The following is a 27,546-nucleotide window of genomic DNA, read 5'->3' as shown; positions in this document are numbered from 1 at the left end:
TGCATCATTTTGGACTCTGGTATTTGCTGAATCCGGGTGACCTGACAATCGATGGTGGTGCCGCTGGTGATTCTGGCCTTCTTGGAATCTGTTGGGCCTATGTGTTAGCTCACACATCACTTGGGTATCCATGGTAACTACCACAACATGGTCATCTGCAGTTTACATCTAGCCCGTGGCATTGAATGGCATTTTAAAAGTGCTAAGGGTCCTGGTGCAATAATCCTCCCATGAGGATCAGCCTCAACGGCTTTGTAGATTGCACTCATGTCAGCAACTCCATATACATTTTTTTTTCTTCATGCTTCTTTCTTCATCCTTTTTTCTTTCTGTCATTCAGACTTTCATTCATTCGATCTCTCTCACTCACTTGCTTTAACTCATTTGTTCTCACTCACTCACTCACTCAATCACTCACTCACTCATTTACTCTCACTCACTCTCACTCTCTCACTCACTCGCTCACTAAGTCAGTCTCTCTCTCTCTCTCTTTTTCTTTTTATATATATTTTTTTCCGTCTTCTTCTTCTTCTTCTTCAGACCCTGTCATAGCACTAATGCCTTTCCAATACCACCAGCAGATGGAGACACTCCATTGCAACATTGGTTGTGAGCAGCAGTTTCTAAAAACAAATGCCTCATGGCGGATTTCCCATCCATCAATGGATGGTAAATTTTGTTTTTATCATTCACTGACCACAGAAACCAATGCATGGTCAAGCAACAGCAATGACACACCCTTGTGTATAGGCATGAGACCCTCATGTCATTTAACAGGATTCAGCACCACCCACAAGACAGCTACCTGTCATGTCATGTCAAACCTGCACAGGTGTGCTAGATTATTATTATTTAGTTTTATTTTATTTTTTTACACCAATCAGTGTGCAAACATGGTCATTAAAACGCTAAATGAATAGACGTTCATAAACCAGTCAGTGCAACTCATCATTTTGGTCTCCAATTCTCAAACTCAAATTCTCACCCACGGAGGATTAAATGAGAATCTTTCTTGTTTAACACTGGAATGGGGTGGTGCACTGTTCACTACCCGAAGATACTGCCACATCGGGTCAATGCATAGGGCGACAGAAGCAAGCTTCCAAATCAGCTCCCTTTCTCAAAAATCCATTTAATTTATGGTCCCCAGATAGGGAACGTATGTATCAGTATGTGCTCACAAGTCACCCAAGTGCAAGTATTCACACAAAAAAAAAAACGTGCCTCAGGATGCGATCTGTCGCAAGATCCTTTCTTTTTTTTACACTTGATCTAAGCCAAAAGGCCTAGAGGGGATAACCGGGAAAGGGGTGGACCCAACTATGTCCCCTTCATGAGCACTCACATTACTCATAGGAATGGAAGGAAGGCTGGCAGCCAACCAGCCTCCCATACACTTTCTGGGTGGGTGGCAGTCAGCCACCCATACATACATACAGCACAGGCTAAACCCACATCATCACTTAAAAAAAGGACAGGCGACCATTGCACTCTGATGGAGCATTTAGCAATGCAATCCATAGCCTGGCTTTTGCCTGAACCCCCATCACTCCTCCTCTTGCATATAAGACAATATTTCAGATCTGCATATGAAAACCTACCTTTGTTGCACATAGCTGCCTGCCTGTCTCTAGTTACCCCACTGGCTGTAGCTGCGTCCCTTCCGACATGGAATAACACCAACTGTAACGATAAACTGAAAATTAACAGTATAAACCTGCATCATTTTGGACTCTGGTATTTGCTGAATCCGGGTGACCTGACAATCGATGGTGGTGCCGCTGGTGATTCTGGCCTTCTTGGAATCTGTTGGGCCTATGTGTTAGCTCACACATCACTTGGGTATCCATGGTAACTACCACAACATGGTCATCTGCAGTTTACATCTAGCCCGTGGCATTTTAACCCCTTAAGGACCGGAGGTTTTTCCGTTTTTGCATTTTCGTTTTTTGCTCCTTGCCTTTAAAAAATCATAACTCTTTCAAATTTACACCTAAAAATCCATATGATGGCTTATTTTTTGCGCCACCAATTCTAATTTGTAATGATGTCAGTCATTTTGCCCAAAAATCTATGGTGAAGCGGGAAAAAAAATCATTGTGCGACAAAATTTAAAAAAAAACGCTGTTTTGTAACTTTTGGGGGCTTCCGTTTCTACGTAGTACATTTTTCGGTAAAAATGACACCTGATATGTATTTTGTAGGTCCATACGATTAAAATGATACCCTACTTATATAGGTTTGATTTTGTCGGACTTCTGGAAAAAATCATAACTACATGCAGGAAAATTAATACGTTTAAAATTGTCATCTTCTGACCCCTATAACTTTTTTATTTTTCCGTGTATGGGGCGGTATGAGGGCTCATTTTTTGCGCCGTGATCTGAGGTTTTTAATGGTACCATTTTTGCATTGATAGGACTTATTGATCGCTTTTTATTCATTTTTTCATGATATAAAAAGTGACCAAAAATGCACTATTTTGGACTTTGGAATTTTTTTGCGCGCACGCCATTGACCGTGCGGTTTAATTAACGATATATTTTTATAATTCGGACATTTCCGCACGCGGCGATAACATTTATGTTTATTTTTATTTTTATTTACACTGTGTTTTTTCTTTTATGGGAAAAGGGGGGTGATTCAAACTTTTAATAGGGAAGGGGTTAAATGATGTTTATTCACTTTTTTTTTTCACTTTTTTTTTGCAGTGTTATAGGTCCCATAGGGACCTATAACACTGCACACACTGATCTTCTATGTTGATCACTGGTTTCTCATAAGAAACCAGTGATCAACGATTCTGCCGCATGACTGCTCATGCCTGGATCTCAGGCACTGAGCAGTCATTCGGCGATCGGACAGCGAGGAGGCAGGTAGGGGCCCTCCCGCTGTCCTGTCAGCTGTTCGGGATGCCGCGATTTCACCGCGGCTATCCCGAACAGCCCACTGAGCTAGCCGGCATGCTTTCGGTTTCACTTTAGACGCGGCGTTCAACTTTGAACGCCGCGTCTAAAGGGTTAATAGCGCGCGGCACAGCGATCAATGCCGCGCGCTATTAGCCACGGGTCCCGGCCGTTGTTAGAGGCCGGGCCCGACCCGCTATGACGCGGGGCCACGCCGTGGCCCCGCGTTATAGATCGGGAGTGGACACATGACGTTCCAGTACGTCATGTGTCCTTAAGGGGTTAAAAGTGCTAAGGGTCCTGGTGCAATAATCCTCCCATGAGGATCAGCCTCAACGGCTTTGTAGATTGCACTCATGTCAGCAACTCCATATACATTTTTTTTTCTTCATGCTTCTTTCTTCATCCTTTTTTCTTTCTGTCATTCAGACTTTCATTCATTCGATCTCTCTCACTCACTTGCTTTAACTCATTTGTTCTCACTCACTCACTCACTCAATCACTCACTCACTCATTCACTCTCACTCACTCTCACTCTCTCACTCACTCGCTCACTAAGTCAGTCTCTCTCTCTCTCTCTCTTTTTTTTTATATATATTTTTTTCCGTCTTCTTCTTCTTCTTCTTCAGACCCTGTCATAGCACTAATGCCTTTCCAATACCACCAGCAGATGGAGACACTCCATTGCAACATTGGTTGTGAGCAGCAGTTTCTAAAAACAAATGCCTCATGGCGGATTTCCCATCCATCAATGGATGGTAAATTTTGTTTTTATCATTCACTGACCACAGAAACCAATGCATGGTCAAGCAACAGCAATGACACACCCTTGTGTATAGGCATGAGACCCTCATGTCATTTAACAGGATTCAGCACCACCCACAAGACAGCTACCTGTCATGTCATGTCAAACCTGCACAGGTGTGCTAGATTATTATTATTTAGTTTTATTTTATTTTTTTACACCAATCAGTGTGCAAACATGGTCATTAAAACGCTAAATGAATAGACGTTCATAAACCAGTCAGTGCAACTCATCATTTTGGTCTCCAATTCTCAAACTCAAATTCTCACCCACGGAGGATTAAATGAGAATCTTTCTTGTTTAACACTGGAATGGGGTGGTGCACTGTTCACTACCCGAAGATACTGCCACATCGGGTCAATGCATAGGGCGACAGAAGCAAGCTTCCAAATCAGCTCCCTTTCTCAAAAGTCCATTTAATTTATGGTCCCCAGATAGGGAACGTATGTATCAGTATGTGCTCACAAGTAACCCAAGTGCAAGTATTCACACAAAAAAAAACGTGCCTCAGGATGCGATCTGTCGCAAGATCCTTTCTTTTTTTACACTTGATCTAAGCCAAAAGGCCTAGAGGGGATAACCGGGAAAGGGGTGGACCCAACCATGTCCCCTTCATGAGCACTCACATTACTCATAGGAATGGAAGGAAGGCTGGCAGCCAACCAGCCTCCCATACACTTTCTGGGTGGGTGGCAGTCAGCCACCCATACATACATACAGCACAGGCTAAACCCACATCATCACTTAAAAAAAGGACAGGCGACCATTGCACTCTGATGGAGCATTTAGCAATGCAATCCATAGCCTGGCTTTTGCCTGAACCCCCATCACTCCTCCTCTTGCATATAAGACAATATTTCAGATCTGCATATGAAAACCTACCTTTGTTGCACATAGCTGCCTGCCTGTCTCTAGTTACCCCACTGGCTGTAGCTGCGTCCCTTCCGACATGGAATAACACCAACTGTAACGATAAACTGAAAATTAACAGTATAAACCTGCATCATTTTGGACTCTGGTATTTGCTGAATCCGGGTGACCTGACAATCGATGGTGGTGCCGCTGGTGATTCTGGCCTTCTTGGAATCTGTTGGGCCTATGTGTTAGCTCACACATCACTTGGGTATCCATGGTAACTACCACAACATGGTCATCTGCAGTTTACATCTAGCCCGTGGCATTTTAACCCCTTAAGGACCGGAGGTTTTTCCGTTTTTGCATTTTCGTTTTTTGCTCCTTGCCTTTAAAAAATCATAACTCTTTCAAATTTACACCTAAAAATCCATATGATGGCTTATTTTTTGCGCCACCAATTCTAATTTGTAATGATGTCAGTCATTTTGCCCAAAAATCTATGGTGAAGCGGGAAAAAAAATCATTGTGCGACAAAATTTAAAAAAAAACGCTGTTTTGTAACTTTTGGGGGCTTCCGTTTCTACGTAGTACATTTTTCGGTAAAAATGACACCTGATATGTATTTTGTAGGTCCATACGATTAAAATGATACCCTACTTATATAGGTTTGATTTTGTCGGACTTCTGGAAAAAATCATAACTACATGCAGGAAAATTAATACGTTTAAAATTGTCATCTTCTGACCCCTATAACTTTTTTATTTTTCCGTGTATGGGGCGGTATGAGGGCTCATTTTTTGCGCCGTGATCTGAGGTTTTTAATGGTACCATTTTTGCATTGATAGGACTTATTGATCGCTTTTTATTCATTTTTTCATGATATAAAAAGTGACCAAAAATGCACTATTTTGGACTTTGGAATTTTTTTGCGCGCACGCCATTGACCGTGCGGTTTAATTAACGATATATTTTTATAATTCGGACATTTCCGCACGCGGCGATAACATTTATGTTTATTTTTATTTTTATTTACACTGTGTTTTTTCTTTTATGGGAAAAGGGGGGTGATTCAAACTTTTAATAGGGAAGGGGTTAAATGATGTTTATTCACTTTTTTTTTTCACTTTTTTTTTGCAGTGTTATAGGTCCCATAGGGACCTATAACACTGCACACACTGATCTTCTATGTTGATCACTGGTTTCTCATAAGAAACCAGTGATCAACGATTCTGCCGCATGACTGCTCATGCCTGGATCTCAGGCACTGAGCAGTCATTCGGCGATCGGACAGCGAGGAGGCAGGTAGGGGCCCTCCCGCTGTCCTGTCAGCTGTTCGGGATGCCGCGATTTCACCGCGGCTATCCCGAACAGCCCACTGAGCTAGCCGGCATGCTTTCGGTTTCACTTTAGACGCGGCGTTCAACTTTGAACGCCGCGTCTAAAGGGTTAATAGCGCGCGGCACAGCGATCAATGCCGCGCGCTATTAGCCACGGGTCCCGGCCGTTGTTAGAGGCCGGGCCCGACCCGCTATGACGCGGGGCCACGCCGTGGCCCCGCGTTATAGATCGGGAGTGGACACATGACGTTCCAGTACGTCATGTGTCCTTAAGGGGTTAAAAGTGCTAAGGGTCCTGGTGCAATAATCCTCCCATGAGGATCAGCCTCAACGGCTTTGTAGATTGCACTCATGTCAGCAACTCCATATACATTTTTTTTTCTTCATGCTTCTTTCTTCATCCTTTTTTCTTTCTGTCATTCAGACTTTCATTCATTCGATCTCTCTCACTCACTTGCTTTAACTCATTTGTTCTCACTCACTCACTCACTCAATCACTCACTCACTCATTCACTCTCACTCACTCTCACTCTCTCACTCACTCGCTCACTAAGTCAGTCTCTCTCTCTCTCTCTCTTTTTTTTTATATATATTTTTTTCCGTCTTCTTCTTCTTCTTCTTCAGACCCTGTCATAGCACTAATGCCTTTCCAATACCACCAGCAGATGGAGACACTCCATTGCAACATTGGTTGTGAGCAGCAGTTTCTAAAAACAAATGCCTCATGGCGGATTTCCCATCCATCAATGGATGGTAAATTTTGTTTTTATCATTCACTGACCACAGAAACCAATGCATGGTCAAGCAACAGCAATGACACACCCTTGTGTATAGGCATGAGACCCTCATGTCATTTAACAGGATTCAGCACCACCCACAAGACAGCTACCTGTCATGTCATGTCAAACCTGCACAGGTGTGCTAGATTATTATTATTTAGTTTTATTTTATTTTTTTACACCAATCAGTGTGCAAACATGGTCATTAAAACGCTAAATGAATAGACGTTCATAAACCAGTCAGTGCAACTCATCATTTTGGTCTCCAATTCTCAAACTCAAATTCTCACCCACGGAGGATTAAATGAGAATCTTTCTTGTTTAACACTGGAATGGGGTGGTGCACTGTTCACTACCCGAAGATACTGCCACATCGGGTCAATGCATAGGGCGACAGAAGCAAGCTTCCAAATCAGCTCCCTTTCTCAAAAGTCCATTTAATTTATGGTCCCCAGATAGGGAACGTATGTATCAGTATGTGCTCACAAGTAACCCAAGTGCAAGTATTCACACAAAAAAAAACGTGCCTCAGGATGCGATCTGTCGCAAGATCCTTTCTTTTTTTACACTTGATCTAAGCCAAAAGGCCTAGAGGGGATAACCGGGAAAGGGGTGGACCCAACCATGTCCCCTTCATGAGCACTCACATTACTCATAGGAATGGAAGGAAGGCTGGCAGCCAACCAGACTCCCATACACTCTCTGGGTGGGTGGCAGTCAGCCACCCATACATACATACATACAGCACAGGCTAAACCCACATCATCACTTAAAAAAAGGACAGGCGACCATTGCACTCTGATGGAGCATTTAGCAATGCAATCCATAGCCTGGCTTTTGCCTGAACCCCCATCACTCCTCCTCTTGCATATAAGACAATATTTCAGATCTGCATATGAAAACAACACGCCTACCTTTGTTGCACATAGCTGCCTGCCTGTCTCTAGTTACCCCACTGGCTGTAGCTGCGTCCCTTCCGACATGGAATAACACCAACTGTAACGATAAACTGAAAATTAACAGTATAAACCTGCATCATTTTGGACTCTGGTATTTGCTGAATCCGGGTGACCTGACAATCGATGGTGGTGCCGCTGGTGATTCTGGCCTTCTTGGAATCTGTTGGGCCTATGTGTTAGCTCACACATCACTTGGGTATCCATGGTAACTACCACAACATGGTCATCTGCAGTTTACATCTAGCCCGTGGCATTGAATGGCATTTTAAAAGTGCTAAGGGTCCTGGTGCAATAATCCTCCCATGAGGATCAGCCTCAACGGCTTTGTAGATTGCACTCATGTCAGCAACTCCATATACATTTTTTTTTCTTCATGCTTCTTTCTTCATCCTTTTTTCTTTCTGTCATTCAGACTTTCATTCATTCGATCTCTCTCACTCACTTGCTTTAACTCATTTGTTCTCACTCACTCACTCACTCAATCACTCACTCACTCATTCACTCTCACTCACTCTCACTCTCTCACTCACTCGCTCACTAAGTCAGTCTCTCTCTCTCTCTCTCTTTTTCTTTTTATATATATTTTTTTCCGTCTTCTTCTTCTTCAGACCCTGTCATAGCACTAATGCCTTTCCAATACCACCAGCAGATGGAGACACTCCATTGCAACATTGGTTGTGAGCAGCAGTTTCTAAAAACAAATGCCTCATGGCGGATTTCCCATCCATCAATGGATGGTAAATTTTGTTTTTATCATTCACTGACCACAGAAACCAATGCATGGTCAAGCAACAGCAATGACACACCCTTGTGTATAGGCATGAGACCCTCATGTCATTTAACAGGATTCAGCACCACCCACAAGACAGCTACCTGTCATGTCATGTCAAACCTGCACAGGTGTGCTAGATTATTATTATTTAGTTTTATTTTATTTTTTTACACCAATCAGTGTGCAAACATGGTCATTAAAACGCTAAATGAATAGACGTTCATAAACCAGTCAGTGCAACTCATCATTTTGGTCTCCAATTCTCAAACTCAAATTCTCACCCACGGAGGATTAAATGAGAATCTTTCTTGTTTAACACTGGAATGGGGTGGTGCACTGTTCACTACCCGAAGATACTGCCACATCGGGTCAATGCATAGGGCGACAGAAGCAAGCTTCCAAATCAGCTCCCTTTCTCAAAAATCCATTTAATTTATGGTCCCCAGATAGGGAACGTATGAATCAGTATGTGCTCACAAGTCACCCAAGTGCAAGTATTCACACACAAAAAAACGTGCCTCAGGATGCGATCTGTCGCAAGATCCTTTCTTTTTTTACACTTGATCTAAGCCAAAAGGCCTAGAGGGGATAACCGGGAAAGGGGTGGACCCAACCATGTCCCCTTCATGAGCACTCACATTACTCATAGGAATGGAAGGAAGGCTGGCAGCCAACCAGACTCCCATACACTCTCTGGGTGGGTGGCAGTCAGCCACCCATACATACATACATACAGCACAGGCTAAACCCACATCATCACTTAAAAAAAGGACAGGCGACCATTGCACTCTGATGGAGCATTTAGCAATGCAATCCATAGCCTGGCTTTTGCCTGAACCCCCATCACTCCTCCTCTTGCATATAAGACAATATTTCAGATCTGCATATGAAAACAACACGCCTACCTTTGTTGCACATAGCTGCCTGCCTGTCTCTAGTTACCCCACTGGCTGTAGCTGCGTCCCTTCCGACATGGAATAACACCAACTGTAACGATAAACTGAAAATTAACAGTATAAACCTGCATCATTTTGGACTCTGGTATTTGCTGAATCCGGGTGACCTGACAATCGATGGTGGTGCCGCTGGTGATTCTGGCCTTCTTGGAATCTGTTGGGCCTATGTGTTAGCTCACACATCACTTGGGTATCCATGGTAACTACCACAACATGGTCATCTGCAGTTTACATCTAGCCCGTGGCATTGAATGGCATTTTAAAAGTGCTAAGGGTCCTGGTGCAATAATCCTCCCATGAGGATCAGCCTCAACGGCTTTGTAGATTGCACTCATGTCAGCAACTCCATATACATTTTTTTTTCTTCATGCTTCTTTCTTCATCCTTTTTTCTTTCTGTCATTCAGACTTTCATTCATTCGATCTCTCTCACTCACTTGCTTTAACTCATTTGTTCTCACTCACTCACTCACTCACTCAATCACTCACTCACTCATTCACTCTCACTTACTCTCACTCTCTCACTCACTCGCTCACTAAGTCAGTCTCTCTCTCTCTCTCTTTTTCTTTTTATATATATTTTTTTTCCGTCTTCTTCTTCTTCTTCAGACCCTGTCATAGCACTAATGCCTTTCCAATACCACCAGCAGATGGAGACACTCCATTGCAACATTGGTTGTGAGCAGCAGTTTCTAAAAACAAATGCCTCATGGCGGATTTCCCATCCATCAATGGATGGTAAATTTTGTTTTTATCATTCACTGACCACAGAAACCAATGCATGGTCAAGCAACAGCAATGACACACCCTTGTGTATAGGCATGAGACCCTCATGTCATTTAACAGGATTCAGCACCACCCACAAGACAGCTACCTGTCATGTCATGTCAAACCTGCACAGGTGTGCTAGATTATTATTATTTAGTTTTATTTTATTTTTTTACACCAATCAGTGTGCAAACATGGTCATTAAAACGCTAAATGAATAGACGTTCATAAACCAGTCAGTGCAACTCATCATTTTGGTCTCCAATTCTCAAACTCAAATTCTCACCCACGGAGGATTAAATGAGAATCTTTCTTGTTTAACACTGGAATAGGGTGGTGCACTGTTCACTACCCGAAGATACTGCCACATCGGGTCAATGCATAGGGCGACAGAAGCAAGCTTCCAAATCAGCTCCCTTTCTCAAAAATCCATTTAATTTATGGTCCCCAGATAGGGAACGTATGTATCAGTATGTGCTCACAAGTCACCCAAGTGCAAGTATTCACACAAAAAAAAACGTGCCTCAGGATGCGATCTGTCGCAAGATCCTTTCTTTTTTTACACTTGATCTAAGCCAAAAGGCCTAGAGGGGATAACCGGGAAAGGGGTGGACCCAACCATGTCCCCTTCATGAGCACTCACATTACTCATAGGAATGGAAGGAAGGCTGGCAGCCAACCAGCCTCCCATACACTTTCTGGGTGGGTGGCAGTCAGCCACCCATACATACATACAGCACAGGCTAAACCCACATCATCACTTAAAAAAAGGACAGGCGACCATTGCACTCTGATGGAGCATTTAGCAATGCAATCCATAGCTTGGCTTTTGCCTGAACCCCCATCACTCCTCCTCTTGCATATAAGACAATATTTCAGATCTGCATATGAAAACAACACGCCTACCTTTGTTGCACATAGCTGCCTGCCTGTCTCTAGTTACCCCACTGGCTGTAGCTGCGTCCCTTCCGACATGGAATAACACCAACTGTAACGATAAACTGAAAATTAACAGTATAAACCTGCATCATTTTGGACTCTGGTATTTGCTGAATCCGGGTGACCTGACAATCGATGGTGGTGCCGCTGGTGATTCTGGCCTTCTTGGAATCTGTTGGGCCTATGTGTTAGCTCACACATCACTTGGGTATCCATGGTAACTACCACAACATGGTCATCTGCAGTTTACATCTAGCCCGTGGCATTGAATGGCATTTTAAAAGTGCTAAGGGTCCTGGTGCAATAATCCTCCCATGAGGATCAGCCTCAACGGCTTTGTAGATTGCACTCATGTCAGCAACTCCATATACATTTTTTTTTCTTCATGCTTCTTTCTTCATCCTTTTTTCTTTCTGTCATTCAGACTTTCATTCATTCGATCTCTCTCACTCACTTGCTTTAACTCATTTGTTCTCACTCACTCACTCACTCACTCAAATACTCACTCACTCATTCACTCTCACTCACTCTCACTCTCTCACTCACTCGCTCACTAAGTCAGTCTCTCTCTCTCTCTCTCTTTTTCTTTTTATATATATTTTTTTTCCGTCTTCTTCTTCTTCTTCTTCTTCAGACCCTGTCATAGCACTAATGCCTTTCCAATACCACCAGCAGATGGAGACACTCCATTGCAACATTGGTTGTGAGCAGCAGTTTCTAAAAACAAATGCCTCATGGCGGATTTCCCATCCATCAATGGATGGTAAATTTTGTTTTTATCATTCACTGACCACAGAAACCAATGCATGGTCAAGCAACAGCAATGACACACCCTTGTGTATAGGCATGAGACCCTCATGTCATTTAACAGGATTCAGCACCACCCACAAGACAGCTACCTGTCATGTCATGTCAAACCTGCACAGGTGTGCTAGATTATTATTATTTAGTTTTATTTTATTTTTTTACACCAATCAGTGTGCAAACATGGTCATTAAAACGCTAAATGAATAGACGTTCATAAACCAGTCAGTGCAACTCATCATTTTGGTCTCCAATTCTCAAACTCAAATTCTCACCCACGGAGGATTAAATGAGAATCTTTCTTGTTTAACACTGGAATGGGGTGGTGCACTGTTCACTACCCGAAGATACTGCCACATCGGGTCAATGCATAGGGCGACAGAAGCAAGCTTCCAAATCAGCTCCCTTTCTCAAAAATCCATTTAATTTATGGTCCCCAGATAGGGAACGTATGTATCAGTATGTGCTCACAAGTCACCCAAGTGCAAGTATTCACACAAAAAAAAACGTGCCTCAGGATGCGATCTGTCGCAAGATCCTTTCTTTTTTTACACTTGATCTAAGCCAAAAGGCCTAGAGGGGATAACCGGGAAAGGGGTGGACCCAACCATGTCCCCTTCATGAGCACTCACATTACTCATAGGAATGGAAGGAAGGCTGGCAGCCAACCAGCCTCCCATACACTTTCTGGGTGGGTGGCAGTCAGCCACCCATACATACATACAGCACAGGCTAAACCCACATCATCACTTAAAAAAAGGACAGGCGACCATTGCACTCTGATGGAGCATTTAGCAATGCAATCCATAGCCTGGCTTTTGCCTGAACCCCCATCACTCCTCCTCTTGCATATAAGACAATATTTCAGATCTGCATATGAAAACAACACGCCTACCTTTGTTGCACATAGCTGCCTGCCTGTCTCTAGTTACCCCACTGGCTGTAGCTGCGTCCCTTCCGACATGGAATAACACCAACTGTAACGATAAACTGAAAATTAACAGTATAAACCTGCATCATTTTGGACTCTGGTATTTGCTGAATCCGGGTGACCTGACAATCGATGGTGGTGCCGCTGGTGATTCTGGCCTTCTTGGAATCTGTTGGGCCTATGTGTTAGCTCACACATCACTTGGGTATCCATGGTAACTACCACAACATGGTCATCTGCAGTTTACATCTAGCCCGTGGCATTGAATGGCATTTTAAAAGTGCTAAGGGTCCTGGTGCAATAATCCTCCCATGAGGATCAGCCTCAACGGCTTTGTAGATTGCACTCATGTCAGCAACTCCATATACATTTTTTTTTCTTCATGCTTCTTTCTTCATCCTTTTTTCTTTCTGTCATTCAGACTTTCATTCATTCGATCTCTCTCACTCACTTGCTTTAACTCATTTGTTCTCACTCACTCACTCACTCACTCAATCACTCACTCACTCATTCACTCTCACTCACTCTCACTCTCTCACTCACTCGCTCACTAAGTCAGTCTCTCTCTCTCTCTCTCTTTTTCTTTTTATATATATTTTTTTTCCGTCTTCTTCTTCTTCTTCAGACCCTGTCATAGCACTAATGCCTTTCCAATACCACCAGCAGATGGAGACACTCCATTGCAACATTGGTTGTGAGCAGCAGTTTCTAAAAACAAATGCCTCATGGCGGATTTCCCATCCATCAATGGATGGTAAATTTTGTTTTTATCATTCACTGACCACAGAAACCAATGCATGGTCAAGCAACAGCAATGACACACCCTTGTGTATAGGCATGAGACCCTCATGTCATTTAACAGGATTCAGCACCACCCACAAGACAGCTACCTGTCATGTCATGTCAAACCTGCACAGGTGTGCTAGATTATTATTATTTAGTTTTATTTTATTTTTTTACACCAATCAGTGTGCAAACATGGTCATTAAAACGCTAAATGAATAGACGTTCATAAACCAGTCAGTGCAACTCATCATTTTGGTCTCCAATTCTCAAACTCAAATTCTCACCCACGGAGGATTAAATGAGAATCTTTCTTGTTTAACACTGGAATGGGGTGGTGCACTGTTCACTACCCGAAGATACTGCCACATCGGGTCAATGCATAGGGCGACAGAAGCAAGCTTCCAAATCAGCTCCCTTTCTCAAAAATCCATTTAATTTATGGTCCCCAGATAGGGAACGTATGTATCAGTATGTGCTCACAAGTCACCCAAGTGCAAGTATTCACACAAAAAAAAAACGTGCCTCAGGATGCGATCTGTCGCAAGATCCTTTCTTTTTTTACACTTGATCTAAGCCAAAAGGCCTAGAGGGGATAACCGGGAAAGGGGTGGACCCAACCATGTCCCCTTCATGAGCACTCACATTACTCATAGGAATGGAAGGAAGGCTGGCAGCCAACCAGCCTCCCATACACTTTCTGGGTGGGTGGCAGTCAGCCACCCATACATACATACAGCACAGGCTAAACCCACATCATCACTTAAAAAAAGGACAGGCGACCATTGCACTCTGATGGAGCATTTAGCAATGCAATCCATAGCCTGGCTTTTGCCTGAACCCCCATCACTCCTCCTCTTGCATATAAGACAATATTTCAGATCTGCATATGAAAACAACACGCCTACCTTTGTTGCACATAGCTGCCTGCCTGTCTCTAGTTACCCCACTGGCTGTAGCTGCGTCCCTTCCGACATGGAATAACACCAACTGTAACGATAAACTGAAAATTAACAGTATAAACCTGCATCATTTTGGACTCTGGTATTTGCTGAATCCGGGTGACCTGACAATCGATGGTGGTGCCGCTGGTGATTCTGGCCTTCTTGGAATCTGTTGGGCCTATGTGTTAGCTCACACATCACTTGGGTATCCATGGTAACTACCACAACATGGTCATCTGCAGTTTACATCTAGCCCGTGGCATTGAATGGCATTTTAAAAGTGCTAAGGGTCCTGGTGCAATAATCCTCCCATGAGGATCAGCCTCAACGGCTTTGTAGATTGCACTCATGTCAGCAACTCCATATACATTTTTTTTTCTTCATGCTTCTTTCTTCATCCTTTTTTCTTTCTGTCATTCAGACTTTCATTCATTTGATCTCTCTCACTCACTTGCTTTAACTCATTTGTTCTCACTCACTCACTCAATCACTCACTCACTCATTCACTCTCACTCACTCTCACTCTCTCACTCACTCGCTCACTAAGTCAGTCTCTCTCTCTCTCTCTTTTTCTTTTTATATATATTTTTTTCCGTCTTCTTCTTCTTCTTCTTCTTCTTCTTCAGACCCTGTCATAGCACTAATGCCTTTCCAATACCACCAGCAGATGGAGACACTCCATTGCAACATTGGTTGTGAGCAGCAGTTTCTAAAAACAAATGCCTCATGGCGGATTTCCCATCCATCAATGGATGGTAAATTTTGTTTTTATCATTCACTGACCACAGAAACCAATGCATGGTCAAGCAACAGCAATGACACACCCTTGTGTATAGGCATGAGACCCTCATGTCATTTAACAGGATTCAGCACCACCCACAAGACAGCTACCTGTCATGTCATGTCAAACCTGCACAGGTGTGCTAGATTATTATTATTTAGTTTTATTTTATTTTTTTACACCAATCAGTGTGCAAACATGGTCATTAAAACGCTAAATGAATAGACGTTCATAAACCAGTCAGTGCAACTCATCATTTTGGTCTCCAATTCTCAAACTCAAATTCTCACCCACGGAGGATTAAATGAGAATCTTTCTTGTTTAACACTGGAATGGGGTGGTGCACTGTTCACTACCCGAAGATACTGCCACATCGGGTCAATGCATAGGGCGACAGAAGCAAGCTTCCAAATCAGCTCCCTTTCTCAAAAATCTATTTAATTTATGGTCCCCAGATAGGGAACGTATGTATCAGTATGTGCTCACAAGTCACCCAAGTGCAAGTATTCACACAAAAAAAAACGTGCCTCAGGATGCGATCTGTCGCAAGATCCTTTCTTTTTTTACACTTGATCTAAGCCAAAAGGCCTAGAGGGGATAACCGGGAAAGGGGTGGACCCAACCATGTCCCCTTCATGAGCACTCACATTACTCATAGGAATGGAAGGAAGGCTGGCAGCCAACCAGCCTCCCATACACTTTCTGGGTGGGTGGCAGTCAGCCACCCATACATACATACAGCACAGGCTAAACCCACATCATCACTTAAAAAAAGGACAGGCGACCATTGCACTCTGATGGAGCATTTAGCAATGCAATCCATAGCCTGGCTTTTGCCTGAACCCCCATCACTCCTCCTCTTGCATATAAGACAATATTTCAGATCTGCATATGAAAACAACACGCCTACCTTTGTTGCACATAGCTGCCTGCCTGTCTCTAGTTACCCCACTGGCTGTAGCTGCGTCCCTTTCGACATGGAATAACACCAACTGTAACGATAAACTGAAAATTAACAGTATAAACCTGCATCATTTTGGACTCTGGTATTTGCTGAATCCGGGTGACCTGACAATCGATGGTGGTGCCGCTGGTGATTCTGGCCTTCTTGGAATCTGTTGGGCCTATGTGTTAGCTCACACATCACTTGAGTATCCATGGTAACTACCACAACATGGTCATCTGCAGTTTACATCTAGCCCGTGGCATTGAATGGCATTTTAAAAGTGCTAAGGGTCCTGGTGCAATAATCCTCCCATGAGGATCAGCCTCAACGGCTTTGTAGATTGCACTCATGTCAGCAACTCCATATACATTTTTTTTTCTTCATGCTTCTTTCTTCATCCTTTTTTCTTTCTGTCATTCAGACTTTCATTCATTCGATCTCTCTCACTCACTTGCTTTAACTCATTTGTTCTCACTCACTCACTCACTCACTCAATCACTCACTCACTCATTCACTCTCACTCACTCTCACTCTCTCACTCACTCGCTCACTAAGTCAGTCTCTCTCTCTCTCTCTCTTTTTCTTTTTATATATATTTTTTTCCGTCTTCTTCTTCTTCAGACCCTGTCATAGCACTAATGCCTTTCCAATACCACCAGCAGATGGAGACACTCCATTGCAACATTGGTTGTGAGCAGCAGTTTCTAAAAACAAATGCCTCATGGCGGATTTCCCATCCATCAATGGATGGTAAATTTTGTTTTTATCATTCACTGACCACAGAAACCAATGCATGGTCAAGCAACAGCAATGACACACCCTTGTGTATAGGCATGAGACCCTCATGTCATTTAACAGGATTCAGCACCACCCACAAGACAGCTACCTGTCATGTCATGTCAAACCTGCACAGGTGTGCTAGATTATTATTATTTAGTTTTATTTTATTTTTTTTACACCAATCAGTGTGCAAACATGGTCATTAAAACGCTAAATGAATAGACGTTCATAAACCAGTCAGTGCAACTCATCATTTTGGTCTCCAATTCTCAAACTCAAATTCTCACCCACGGAGGATTAAATGAGAATCTTTCTTGTTTAACACTGGAATGGGGTGGTGCACTGTTCACTACCCGAAGATACTGCCACATCGGGTCAATGCATAGGGCGACAGAAGCAAGCTTCCAAATCAGCTCCCTTTCTCAAAAATCCATTTAATTTATGGTCCCCAGATAGGGAACGTATGTATCAGTATGTGCTCACAAGTCACCCAAGTGCAAGTATTCACACAAAAAAAAACGTGCCTCAGGATGCGATCTGTCACAAGATCCTTTCTTTTTTTACACTTGATCTAAGCCAAAAGGCCTAGAGGGGATAACCGGGAAAGGGGTGGACCCAACCATGTCCCCTTCATGAGCACTCACATTACTCATAGGAATGGAAGGAAGGCTGGCAGCCAACCAGCCTCCCATACACTTTCTGGGTGGGTGGCAGTCAGCCACCCATACATACATACAGCACAGGCTAAACCCACATCATCACTTAAAAAAAGGACAGGCGACCATTGCACTCTGATGGAGCATTTAGCAATGCAATCCATAGCCTGGCTTTTGCCTGAACCCCCATCACTCCTCCTCTTGCATATAAGACAATATTTCAGATCTGCATATGAAAACAACACGCCTACCTTTGTTGCACATAGCTGCCTGCCTGTCTCTAGTTACCCCACTGGCTGTAGCTGCGTCCCTTCCGACATGGAATAACACCAACTGTAACGATAAACTGAAAATTAACAGTATAAACCTGCATCATTTTGGACTCTGGTATTTGCTGAATCCGGGTGACCTGACAATCGATGGTGGTGCCGCTGGTGATTCTGGCCTTCTTGGAATCTGTTGGGCCTATGTGTTAGCTCACACATCACTTGGGTATCCATGGTAACTACCACAACATGGTCATCTGCAGTTTACATCTAGCCCGTGGCATTGAATGGCATTTTAAAAGTGCTAAGGGTCCTGGTGCAATAATCCTCCCATGAGGATCAGCCTCAACGGCTTTGTAGATTGCACTCATGTCAGCAACTCCATATACATTTTTTTTTCTTCATGCTTCTTTCTTCATCCTTTTTTCTTTCTGTCATTCAGACTTTCATTCATTCGATCTCTCTCACTCACTTGCTTTAACTCATTTGTTCTCACTCACTCACTCACTCACTCAATCACTCACTCACTCATTCACTCTCACTCACTCTCACTCTCTCACTCACTCGCTCACTAAGTCAGTCTCTCTCTCTTTTTCTTTTTATATATATTTTTTTTCCGTCTTCTTCTTCTTCTTCAGACCCTGTCATAGCACTAATGCCTTTCCAATACCACCAGCAGATGGAGACACTCCATTGCAACATTGGTTGTGAGCAGCAGTTTCTAAAAACAAATGCCTCATGGCGGATTTCCCATCCATCAATGGATGGTAAATTTTGTTTTTATCATTCACTGACCACAGAAACCAATGCATGGTCAAGCAACAGCAATGACACACCCTTGTGTATAGGCATGAGACCCTCATGTCATTTAACAGGATTCAGCACCACCCACAAGACAGCTACCTGTCATGTCATGTCAAACCTGCACAGGTGTGCTAGATTATTATTATTTAGTTTTATTTTATTTTTTTACACCAATCAGTGTGCAAACATGGTCATTAAAACGCTAAATGAATAGACGTTCATAAACCAGTCAGTGCAACTCATCATTTTGGTCTCCAATTCTCAAACTCAAATTCTCACCCACGGAGGATTAAATGAGAATCTTTCTTGTTTAACACTGGAATGGGGTGGTGCACTGTTCACTACCCGAAGATACTGCCACATCGGGTCAATGCATAGGGCGACAGAAGCAAGCTTCCAAATCAGCTCCCTTTCTCAAAAATCCATTTAATTTATGGTCCCCAGATAGGGAACGTATGTATCAGTATGTGCTCACAAGTCACCCAAGTGCAAGTATTCACACAAAAAAAAACGTGCCTCAGGATGCGATCTGTCGCAAGATCCTTTCTTTTTTTACACTTGATCTAAGCCAAAAGGCCTAGAGGGGATAACCGGGAAAGGGGTGGACCCAACCATGTCCCCTTCATGAGCACTCACATTACTCATAGGAATGGAAGGAAGGCTGGCAGCCAACCAGCCTCCCATACACTTTCTGGGTGGGTGGCAGTCAGCCACCCATACATACATACAGCACAGGCTAAACCCACATCATCACTTAAAAAAAGGACAGGCGACCATTGCACTCTGATGGAGCATTTAGCAATGCAATCCATAGCCTGGCTTTTGCCTGAACCCCCATCACTCCTCCTCTTGCATATAAGACAATATTTCAGATCTGCATATGAAAACAACACGCCTACCTTTGTTGCACATAGCTGCCTGCCTGTCTCTAGTTACCCCACTGGCTGTAGCTGCGTCCCTTCCGACATGGAATAACACCAACTGTAACGATAAACTGAAAATTAACAGTATAAACCTGCATCATTTTGGACTCTGGTATTTGCTGAATCCGGGTGACCTGACAATCGATGGTGGTGCCGCTGGTGATTCTGGCCTTCTTGGAATCTGTTGGGCCTATGTGTTAGCTCACACATCACTTGGGTATCCATGGTAACTACCACAACATGGTCATCTGCAGTTTACATCTAGCCCGTGGCATTGAATGGCATTTTAAAAGTGCTAAGGGTCCTGGTGCAATAATCCTCCCATGAGGATCAGCCTCAACGGCTTTGTAGATTGCACTCATGTCAGCAACTCCATATACATTTTTTTTTCTTCATGCTTCTTTCTTCATCCTTTTTTCTTTCTGTCATTCAGACTTTCATTCATTTGATCTCTCTCACTCACTTGCTTTAACTCATTTGTTCTCACTCACTCACTCACTCAATCACTCACTCACTCATTCACTCTCACTCACTCTCACTCTCTCACTCACTCGCTCACTAAGTCAGTCTCTCTCTCTCTCTCTTTTTCTTTTTATATATATTTTTTTCCGTCTTCTTCTTCTTCTTCTTCTTCTTCTTCTTCTTCAGACCCTGTCATAGCACTAATGCCTTTCCAATACCCCCAGCAGATGGAGACACTCCATTGCAACATTGGTTGTGAGCAGCAGTTTCTAAAAACAAATGCCTCATGGCGGATTTCCCATCCATCAATGGATGGTAAATTTTGTTTTTATCATTCACTGACCACAGAAACCAATGCATGGTCAAGCAACAGCAATGACACACCCTTGTGTATAGGCATGAGACCCTCATGTCATTTAACAGGATTCAGCACCACCCACAAGACAGCTACCTGTCATGTCATGTCAAACCTGCACAGGTGTGCTAGATTATTATTATTTAGTTTTATTTTTTTTTTTTACACCAATCAGTGTGCAAACATGGTCATTAAAACGCTAAATGAATAGACGTTCATAAACCAGTCAGTGCAACTCATCATTTTGGTCTCCAATTCTCAAACTCAAATTCTCACCCACGGAGGTGTCACGATGCCGGCTGGCAGGTAGTAAGGATCGTAGTCAGGGGCAACGGCAGGAGGTCAGGAACACGGGCTAGGAACAGACAAGGGAACGCTTTCACTAGGCACTAAGGCAACAAGATCCGGCCAGGGAGTGCAAGGGAGGAGACTAGATATAGCCAGGGAACAGGTGGGAGACAATTAAGCTAATTGGGAAGATTGGGCCAGGCACCATCATTGGTGCACTGGCCCTTTAAATCGCAGAGACCCGGCGCGCGCGCGCCCTAGGGAGCGGGGCCGCGCGCGCCGGGACAGGACCGAGGGAGAGCGAGTCAGGTACGGGGGCCGGGGTGCGCATCGCGAGCGGGCGCTACCCGCATCGCATCCCGGCTGAAGGCGGGACCGCAGCGCACCCGGTCAGTGGATCTGACCGGGGCGCTGCAACAACGAAGATGAGGCGAGCGCTCCGGGGAGGAACGGGGACCCGGAGCGCTCGGCGTAACAGTACCCCCCCCCTTGGGTCTCCCCCTCTTCTTGGGGCCAAAGAACCTGAGGAAAAAAAACTCAATTTTTCCGTGATGAGGTCCGATGCAAATTAGGAGGGGTTCTGTGTGGAAACGTACGAGACAGTCCAATCTTTTATTGTAAAAACAATAGATGTAGAGGGGTCTGGCGAGACTGGTCACAGGAACGTAGAACCTGTTGATGAGAGAGGCCAAAAAAAATTTTCCTGCAGATCCGGAATCCAAGAAGAGCATAGTAGAGAAGGAGAAGGTAGAGGCAGATATCCGCACAGGCACGGTAAGGCGTGGAGAAGCAGAGTTGACATCAAGAACTGTGTCATCTTTGTGCGGAGTCAGCGTACGTCTTTCCAGGCGGGGAGGACGGATAGGACAATCCTTCAGGAAGTGTTCGGTACCGGCATAGTACAGGCAAAGATTCTCCATGCGGCGTCGTGTCCTCTCTTGAGGTGTCAAGCAAGACCGGTCAACTTGCATAGCCTCCGCGGCGGGAAGCACAGGAACAGATTGCAGAGGACCAGAGGAGAGAGGAGCCGGAGAGAAAAAACGCTTCGTGCGAACAAAGTCCATATCCAGGCGGAGCTCCAGACGCCATCCGGAAGAACGCATGTCAATGCGAGTGGCTAGATGAATGAGTTCATGTAGGTCAGCAGGAGTCTCTCGTGCGGCCAGAACATCTTTAATGTTGCTGGATAGGCCTTTTTTAAAGGTCGCGCAGAGAACCTCACTATTCCAGGACAACTCGTAAGCAAGAGCACGGAACTGAATGGCGTATTCGCCAACGGAAGAAACACCCTGGGCCAGGTTCAGCAGGGCAATCTCGGCTGAAGAAGCTCGGGCAGGTTCCTCAAAGACACTTCGAATTTCCGAGAAGAAGGAGTGTACAGAGGCAGTGACGGGGTCATTGCAGTCCCAGAGCGGTGCGGCCCATGACAGGGCTTTTCCAGACAGAAGGCAGAACACGAAAGCCACCTTAGACCTTTCAGTAGGAAACTGGTCCGACATCATCTCCAAGTGCTGGGAACATTGCGAAAGAAAGCCACGGCAATACTTAGAGTCCCCATTAAATTTGTCCGGCAAGGACAGGCGGAGGAGGTGCAGGAGCTGGCGGAGGAGAAGATTGCTGGAGAAGTTGCGACTGAAGTTGGTGCGAAATGGTGGACATTTCCGACAGCTGACGGGTTAGAAGGGCGATCTGTCGGGCTTGCTGGGCGGCCACCGTGGTGAGGTCAGCGACAACTGGCAGAGGAACTTCAGCGGGATCCATGGCCGGATCTACTGTCACGATGCCGGCTGGCAGGTAGTAAGGATCGTAGTCAGGGGCAACGGCAGGAGGTCAGGAACACGGGCTAGGAACAGACAAGGGAACGCTTTCACTAGGCACTAAGGCAACAAGATCCGGCCAGGGAGTGCAAGGGAGGAGACTAGATATAGCCAGGGAACAGGTGGGAGACAATTAAGCTAATTGGGAAGATTGGGCCAGGCACCATCATTGGTGCACTGGCCCTTTAAATCGCAGAGACCCGGCGCGCGCGCGCCCTAGGGAGCGGGGCCGCGCGCGCCGGGACAGGACCGAGGGAGAGCGAGTCAGGTACGGGGGCCGGGGTGCGCATCGCGAGCGGGCGCTACCCGCATCGCGAATCGCATCCCGGCTGAAGGCGGGACCGCAGCGCACCCGGTCAGTGGATCTGACCGGGGCGCTGCAACAACGAAGATGAGGCGAGCGCTCCGGGGAGGAACGGGGACCCGGAGCGCTCGGCGTAACAGGAGGATTAAATGAGAATCTTTCTTGTTTAACACTGGAATGGGGTGGTGCACTGTTCACTACCCGAAGATACTGCCACATCGGGTCAATGCATAGGGCGACAGAAGCAAGCTTCCAAATCAGCTCCCTTTCTCAAAAATCCATTTAATTTATGGTCCCCAGATAGGGAACGTATGTATCAGTATGTGCTCACAAGTCACCCAAGTGCAAGTATTCACACAAAAAAAAACGTGCCTCAGGATGCGATCTGTCGCAAGATCCTTTCTTTTTTTACACTTGATCTAAGCCAAAAGGCCTAGAGGGGATAACCGGGAAAGGGGTGGACCCAACCATGTCCCCTTCATGAGCACTCACATTACTCATAGGAATGGAAGGAAGGCTGGCAGCCAACCAGCCTCCCATACACTTTCTGGGTGGGTGGCAGTCAGCCACCCATACATACATACAGCACAGGCTAAACCCACATCATCACTTAAAAAAAGGACAGGCGACCATTGCACTCTGATGGAGCATTTAGCAATGCAATCCATAGCCTGGCTTTTGCCTGAACCCCCATCACTCCTCCTCTTGCATATAAGACAATATTTCAGATCTGCATATGAAAACAACACGCCTACCTTTGTTGCACATAGCTGCCTGCCTGTCTCTAGTTACCCCACTGGCTGTAGCTGCGTCCCTTCCGACATGGAATAACACCAACTGTAACGATAAACTGAAAATTAACAGTATAAACCTGCATCATTTTGGACTCTGGTATTTGCTGAATCCGGGTGACCTGACAATCGATGGTGGTGCCGCTGGTGATTCTGGCCTTCTTGGAATCTGTTGGGCCTATGTGTTAGCTCACACATCACTTGGGTATCCATGGTAACTACCACAACATGGTCATCTGCAGTTTACATCTAGCCCGTGGCATTGAATGGCATTTTAAAAGTGCTAAGGGTCCTGGTGCAATAATCCTCCCATGAGGATCAGCCTCAACGGCTTTGTAGATTGCACTCATGTCAGCAACTCCATATACATTTTTTTTTCTTCATGCTTCTTTCTTCATCCTTTTTTCTTTATGTCATTCAGACTTTCATTCATTCGATCTCTCTCACTCACTTGCTTTAACTCATTTGTTCTCACTCACTCACTCACTCACTCAATCACTCACTCACTCATTCACTCTCACTCACTCTCACTCTCTCACTCACTCGCTCACTAAGTCAGTCTCTCTCTCTCTCTCTCTTTTTCTTTTTATATATATTTTTTTCCGTCTTCTTCTTCTTCTTCTTCAGACCCTGTCATAGCACTAATGCCTTTCCAATACCACCAGCAGATGGAGACACTCCATTGCAACATTGGTTGTGAGCAGCAGTTTCTAAAAACAAATGCCTCATGGCGGATTTCCCATCCATCAATGGATGGTAAATTTTGTTTTTATCATTCACTGACCACAGAAACCAATGCATGGTCAAGCAACAGCAATGACACACCCTTGTGTATAGGCATGAGACCCTCATGTCATTTAACAGGATTCAGCACCACCCACAAGACAGCTACCTGTCATGTCATGTCAAACCTGCACAGGTGTGCTAGATTATTATTATTTAGTTTTATTTTATTTTTTTACACCAATCAGTGTGCAAACATGGTCATTAAAACGCTAAATGAATAGACGTTCATAAACCAGTCAGTGCAACTCATCATTTTGGTCTCCAATTCTCAAACTCAAATTCTCACCCACGGAGGATTAAATGAGAATCTTTCTTGTTTAACACTGGAATGGGGTGGTGCACTGTTCACTACCCGAAGATACTGCCACATCGGGTCAATGCATAGGGCGACAGAAGCAAGCTTCCAAATCAGCTCCCTTTCTCAAAAATCCATTTAATTTATGGTCCCCAGATAGGGAACGTTTGTATCAGTATGTGCTCACAAGTCACCCAAGTGCAAGTATTCACACAAAAAAAAACGTGCCTCAGGATGCGATCTGTCGCAAGATCCTTTCTTTTTTTACACTTGATCTAAGCCAAAAGGCCTAGAGGGGATAACCGGGAAAGGGGTGGACCCAACCATGTCCCCTTCATGAGCACTCACATTACTCATAGGAATGGAAGGAAGGCTGGCAGCCAACCAGCCTCCCATACACTTTCTGGGTGGGTGGCAGTCAGCCACCCATACATACATACAGCACAGGCTAAACCCACATCATCACTTAAAAAAAGGACAGGCGACCATTGCACTCTGATGGAGCATTTAGCAATGCAATCCATAGCCTGGCTTTTGCCTGAACCCCCATCACTCCTCCTCTTGCATATAAGACAATATTTCAGATCTGCATATGAAAACAACACGCCTACCTTTGTTGCACATAGCTGCCTGCCTGTCTCTAGTTACCCCACTGGCTGTAGCTGCGTCCCTTCCGACATGGAATAACACCAACTGTAACGATAAACTGAAAATTAACAGTATAAACCTGCATCATTTTGGACTCTGGTATTTGCTGAATCCGGGTGACCTGACAATCGATGGTGGTGCCGCTGGTGATTCTGGCCTTCTTGGAATCTGTTGGGCCTATGTGTTAGCTCACACATCACTTGGGTATCCATGGTAACTACCACAACATGGTCACCTGCAGTTTACATCTAGCCCGTGGCATTGAATGGCATTTTAAAAGTGCTAAGGGTCCTGGTGCAATAATCCTCCCATGAGGATCAGCCTCAACGGCTTTGTAGATTGCACTCATGTCAGCAACTCCATATACATTTTTTTTTCTTCATGCTTCTTTCTTCATCCTTTTTTCTTTCTGTCATTCAGACTTTCATTCATTCGATCTCTCTCACTCACTTGCTTTAACTCATTTGTTCTCACTCACTCACTCAATCACTCACTCACTCATTCACTCTCACTCACTCTCACTCTCTCACTCACTCGCTCACTAAGTCAGTCTCTCTCTCTCTCTCTCTTTTTCTTTTTATATATATTTTTTTCCGTCTTCTTCTTCGTCTTCTTCAGACCCTGTCATAGCACTAATGCCTTTCCAATACCACCAGCAGATGGAGACACTCCATTGCAACATTGGTTGTGAGCAGCAGTTTCTAAAAACAAATGCCTCATGGCGGATTTCCCATCCATCAATGGATGGTAAATTTTGTTTTTATCATTCACTGACCACAGAAACCAATGCATGGTCAAGCAACAGCAATGACACACCCTTGTGTATAGGCATGAGACCCTCATGTCATTTAACAGGATTCAGCACCACCCACAAGACAGCTACCTGTCATGTCATGTCAAACCTGCACAGGTGTGCTAGATTATTATTATTTAGTTTTATTTTATTTTTTTACACCAATCAGTGTGCAAACATGGTCATTAAAACGCTAAATGAATAGACGTTCATAAACCAGTCAGTGCAACTCATCATTTTGGTCTCCAATTCTCAAACTCAAATTCTCACCCACGGAGGATTAAATGAGAATCTTTCTTGTTTAACACTGGAATGGGGTGGTGCACTGTTCACTACCCGAAGATACTGCCACATCGGGTCAATGCATAGGGCGACAGAAGCAAGCTTCCAAATCAGCTCCCTTTCTCAAAAATCCATTTAATTTATGGTCCCCAGATAGGGAACGTATGTATCAGTATGTGCTCACAAGTCACCCAAGTGCAAGTATTCACACAAAAAAAAACGTGCCTCAGGATGCGATCTGTCGCAAGATCCTTTCTTCTTTTACACTTGATCTAAGCCAAAAGGCCTAGAAGGGATAACCGGGAAAGTTGTGGACCCAACCATGTCCCCTTCATGAACACTCGCATTACTCATAGGAATGGAAGGAAGGCTGGCAGTCAACCAGCCTCCCATACACTTTCTGGGTGGGTGGCAGTCAGCCACCCATACATACATACAGCACAGGCTAAACCCACATCATCACTTAAAAAAAGGACAGGCGACCATTGTACTCTGATGGAGCATTTAGCAATGCAATCCATAGCCTGGCTTTTGCCTGAACCCCCATCACTCCTCCTCTTGCATATAAGACAATATTTCAGATCTGCATATGAAAACAACACGCCTACCTTTGTTGCACATAGCTGCCTGCCTGTCTCTAGTTACCCCACTGGCTGTAGCTGCGTCCCTTCCGACATGGAATAACACCAACTGTAATGATAAACTGAAAATTAACAGTATAAACCTGCATCATTTTGGACTCTGGTATTTGCTGAATCCGGGTGACCTGACAATCGATGGTGGTGCCGCTGGTGATTCTGGCCTTCTTGGAATCTGTTGGGCCTATGTGTTAGCTCACACATCACTTGGGTATCCATGGTAACTACCACAACATGGTCATCTGCAGTTTACATCTAGCCCGTGGCATTGAAAGGCATTTTAAAAGTGCTAAGGGTCCTGGTGCAATAATCCTCCCATGAGGATCAGCCTCAACGGCTTTGTAGATTGCACTCATGTCAGCAACTCCATATACATTTTTTTTTCTTCATGCTT

At 44.5% G+C, this 27,546-nt stretch overlaps 13 pseudogenes; all 13 read right to left on the bottom strand.

Annotated features, from left to right (window-relative positions):
• Positions 1-1,030: 1,030 nt before the first annotated feature.
• On the bottom strand, positions 1,031-1,297 carry LOC130288694 (U2 spliceosomal RNA; annotated as a pseudogene).
• Positions 1,298-4,025: 2,728 nt separating this feature from the next.
• On the bottom strand, positions 4,026-4,289 carry LOC130289510 (U2 spliceosomal RNA; annotated as a pseudogene).
• A 2,728-nt stretch (positions 4,290-7,017) lies between these two features.
• On the bottom strand, positions 7,018-7,281 carry LOC130289509 (U2 spliceosomal RNA; annotated as a pseudogene).
• A 1,458-nt stretch (positions 7,282-8,739) lies between these two features.
• Positions 8,740-9,003, bottom strand: LOC130287130 (U2 spliceosomal RNA; annotated as a pseudogene).
• A 1,464-nt stretch (positions 9,004-10,467) lies between these two features.
• On the bottom strand, positions 10,468-10,731 carry LOC130286714 (U2 spliceosomal RNA; annotated as a pseudogene).
• A 1,468-nt stretch (positions 10,732-12,199) lies between these two features.
• Positions 12,200-12,463, bottom strand: LOC130286713 (U2 spliceosomal RNA; annotated as a pseudogene).
• A 1,462-nt stretch (positions 12,464-13,925) lies between these two features.
• Positions 13,926-14,190, bottom strand: LOC130288041 (U2 spliceosomal RNA; annotated as a pseudogene).
• A 1,463-nt stretch (positions 14,191-15,653) lies between these two features.
• On the bottom strand, positions 15,654-15,917 carry LOC130288182 (U2 spliceosomal RNA; annotated as a pseudogene).
• Positions 15,918-17,376: 1,459 nt separating this feature from the next.
• LOC130286574 (U2 spliceosomal RNA) lies at positions 17,377-17,640 on the bottom strand (annotated as a pseudogene).
• A 1,454-nt stretch (positions 17,641-19,094) lies between these two features.
• On the bottom strand, positions 19,095-19,358 carry LOC130286712 (U2 spliceosomal RNA; annotated as a pseudogene).
• A 3,741-nt stretch (positions 19,359-23,099) lies between these two features.
• Positions 23,100-23,363, bottom strand: LOC130286711 (U2 spliceosomal RNA; annotated as a pseudogene).
• A 1,464-nt stretch (positions 23,364-24,827) lies between these two features.
• Positions 24,828-25,091, bottom strand: LOC130288639 (U2 spliceosomal RNA; annotated as a pseudogene).
• A 1,456-nt stretch (positions 25,092-26,547) lies between these two features.
• Positions 26,548-26,811, bottom strand: LOC130286061 (U2 spliceosomal RNA; annotated as a pseudogene).
• Between the last annotated feature and the right edge of the window lie 735 nt (positions 26,812-27,546).

Source organism: Hyla sarda, chromosome 8 (assembly GCF_029499605.1).
Source record: "Hyla sarda isolate aHylSar1 chromosome 8, aHylSar1.hap1, whole genome shotgun sequence".
Classification (NCBI taxonomy): Eukaryota; Metazoa; Chordata; class Amphibia; order Anura; family Hylidae; genus Hyla; species Hyla sarda.
This window is presented reverse-complemented; position numbering and strand designations above follow the sequence as displayed.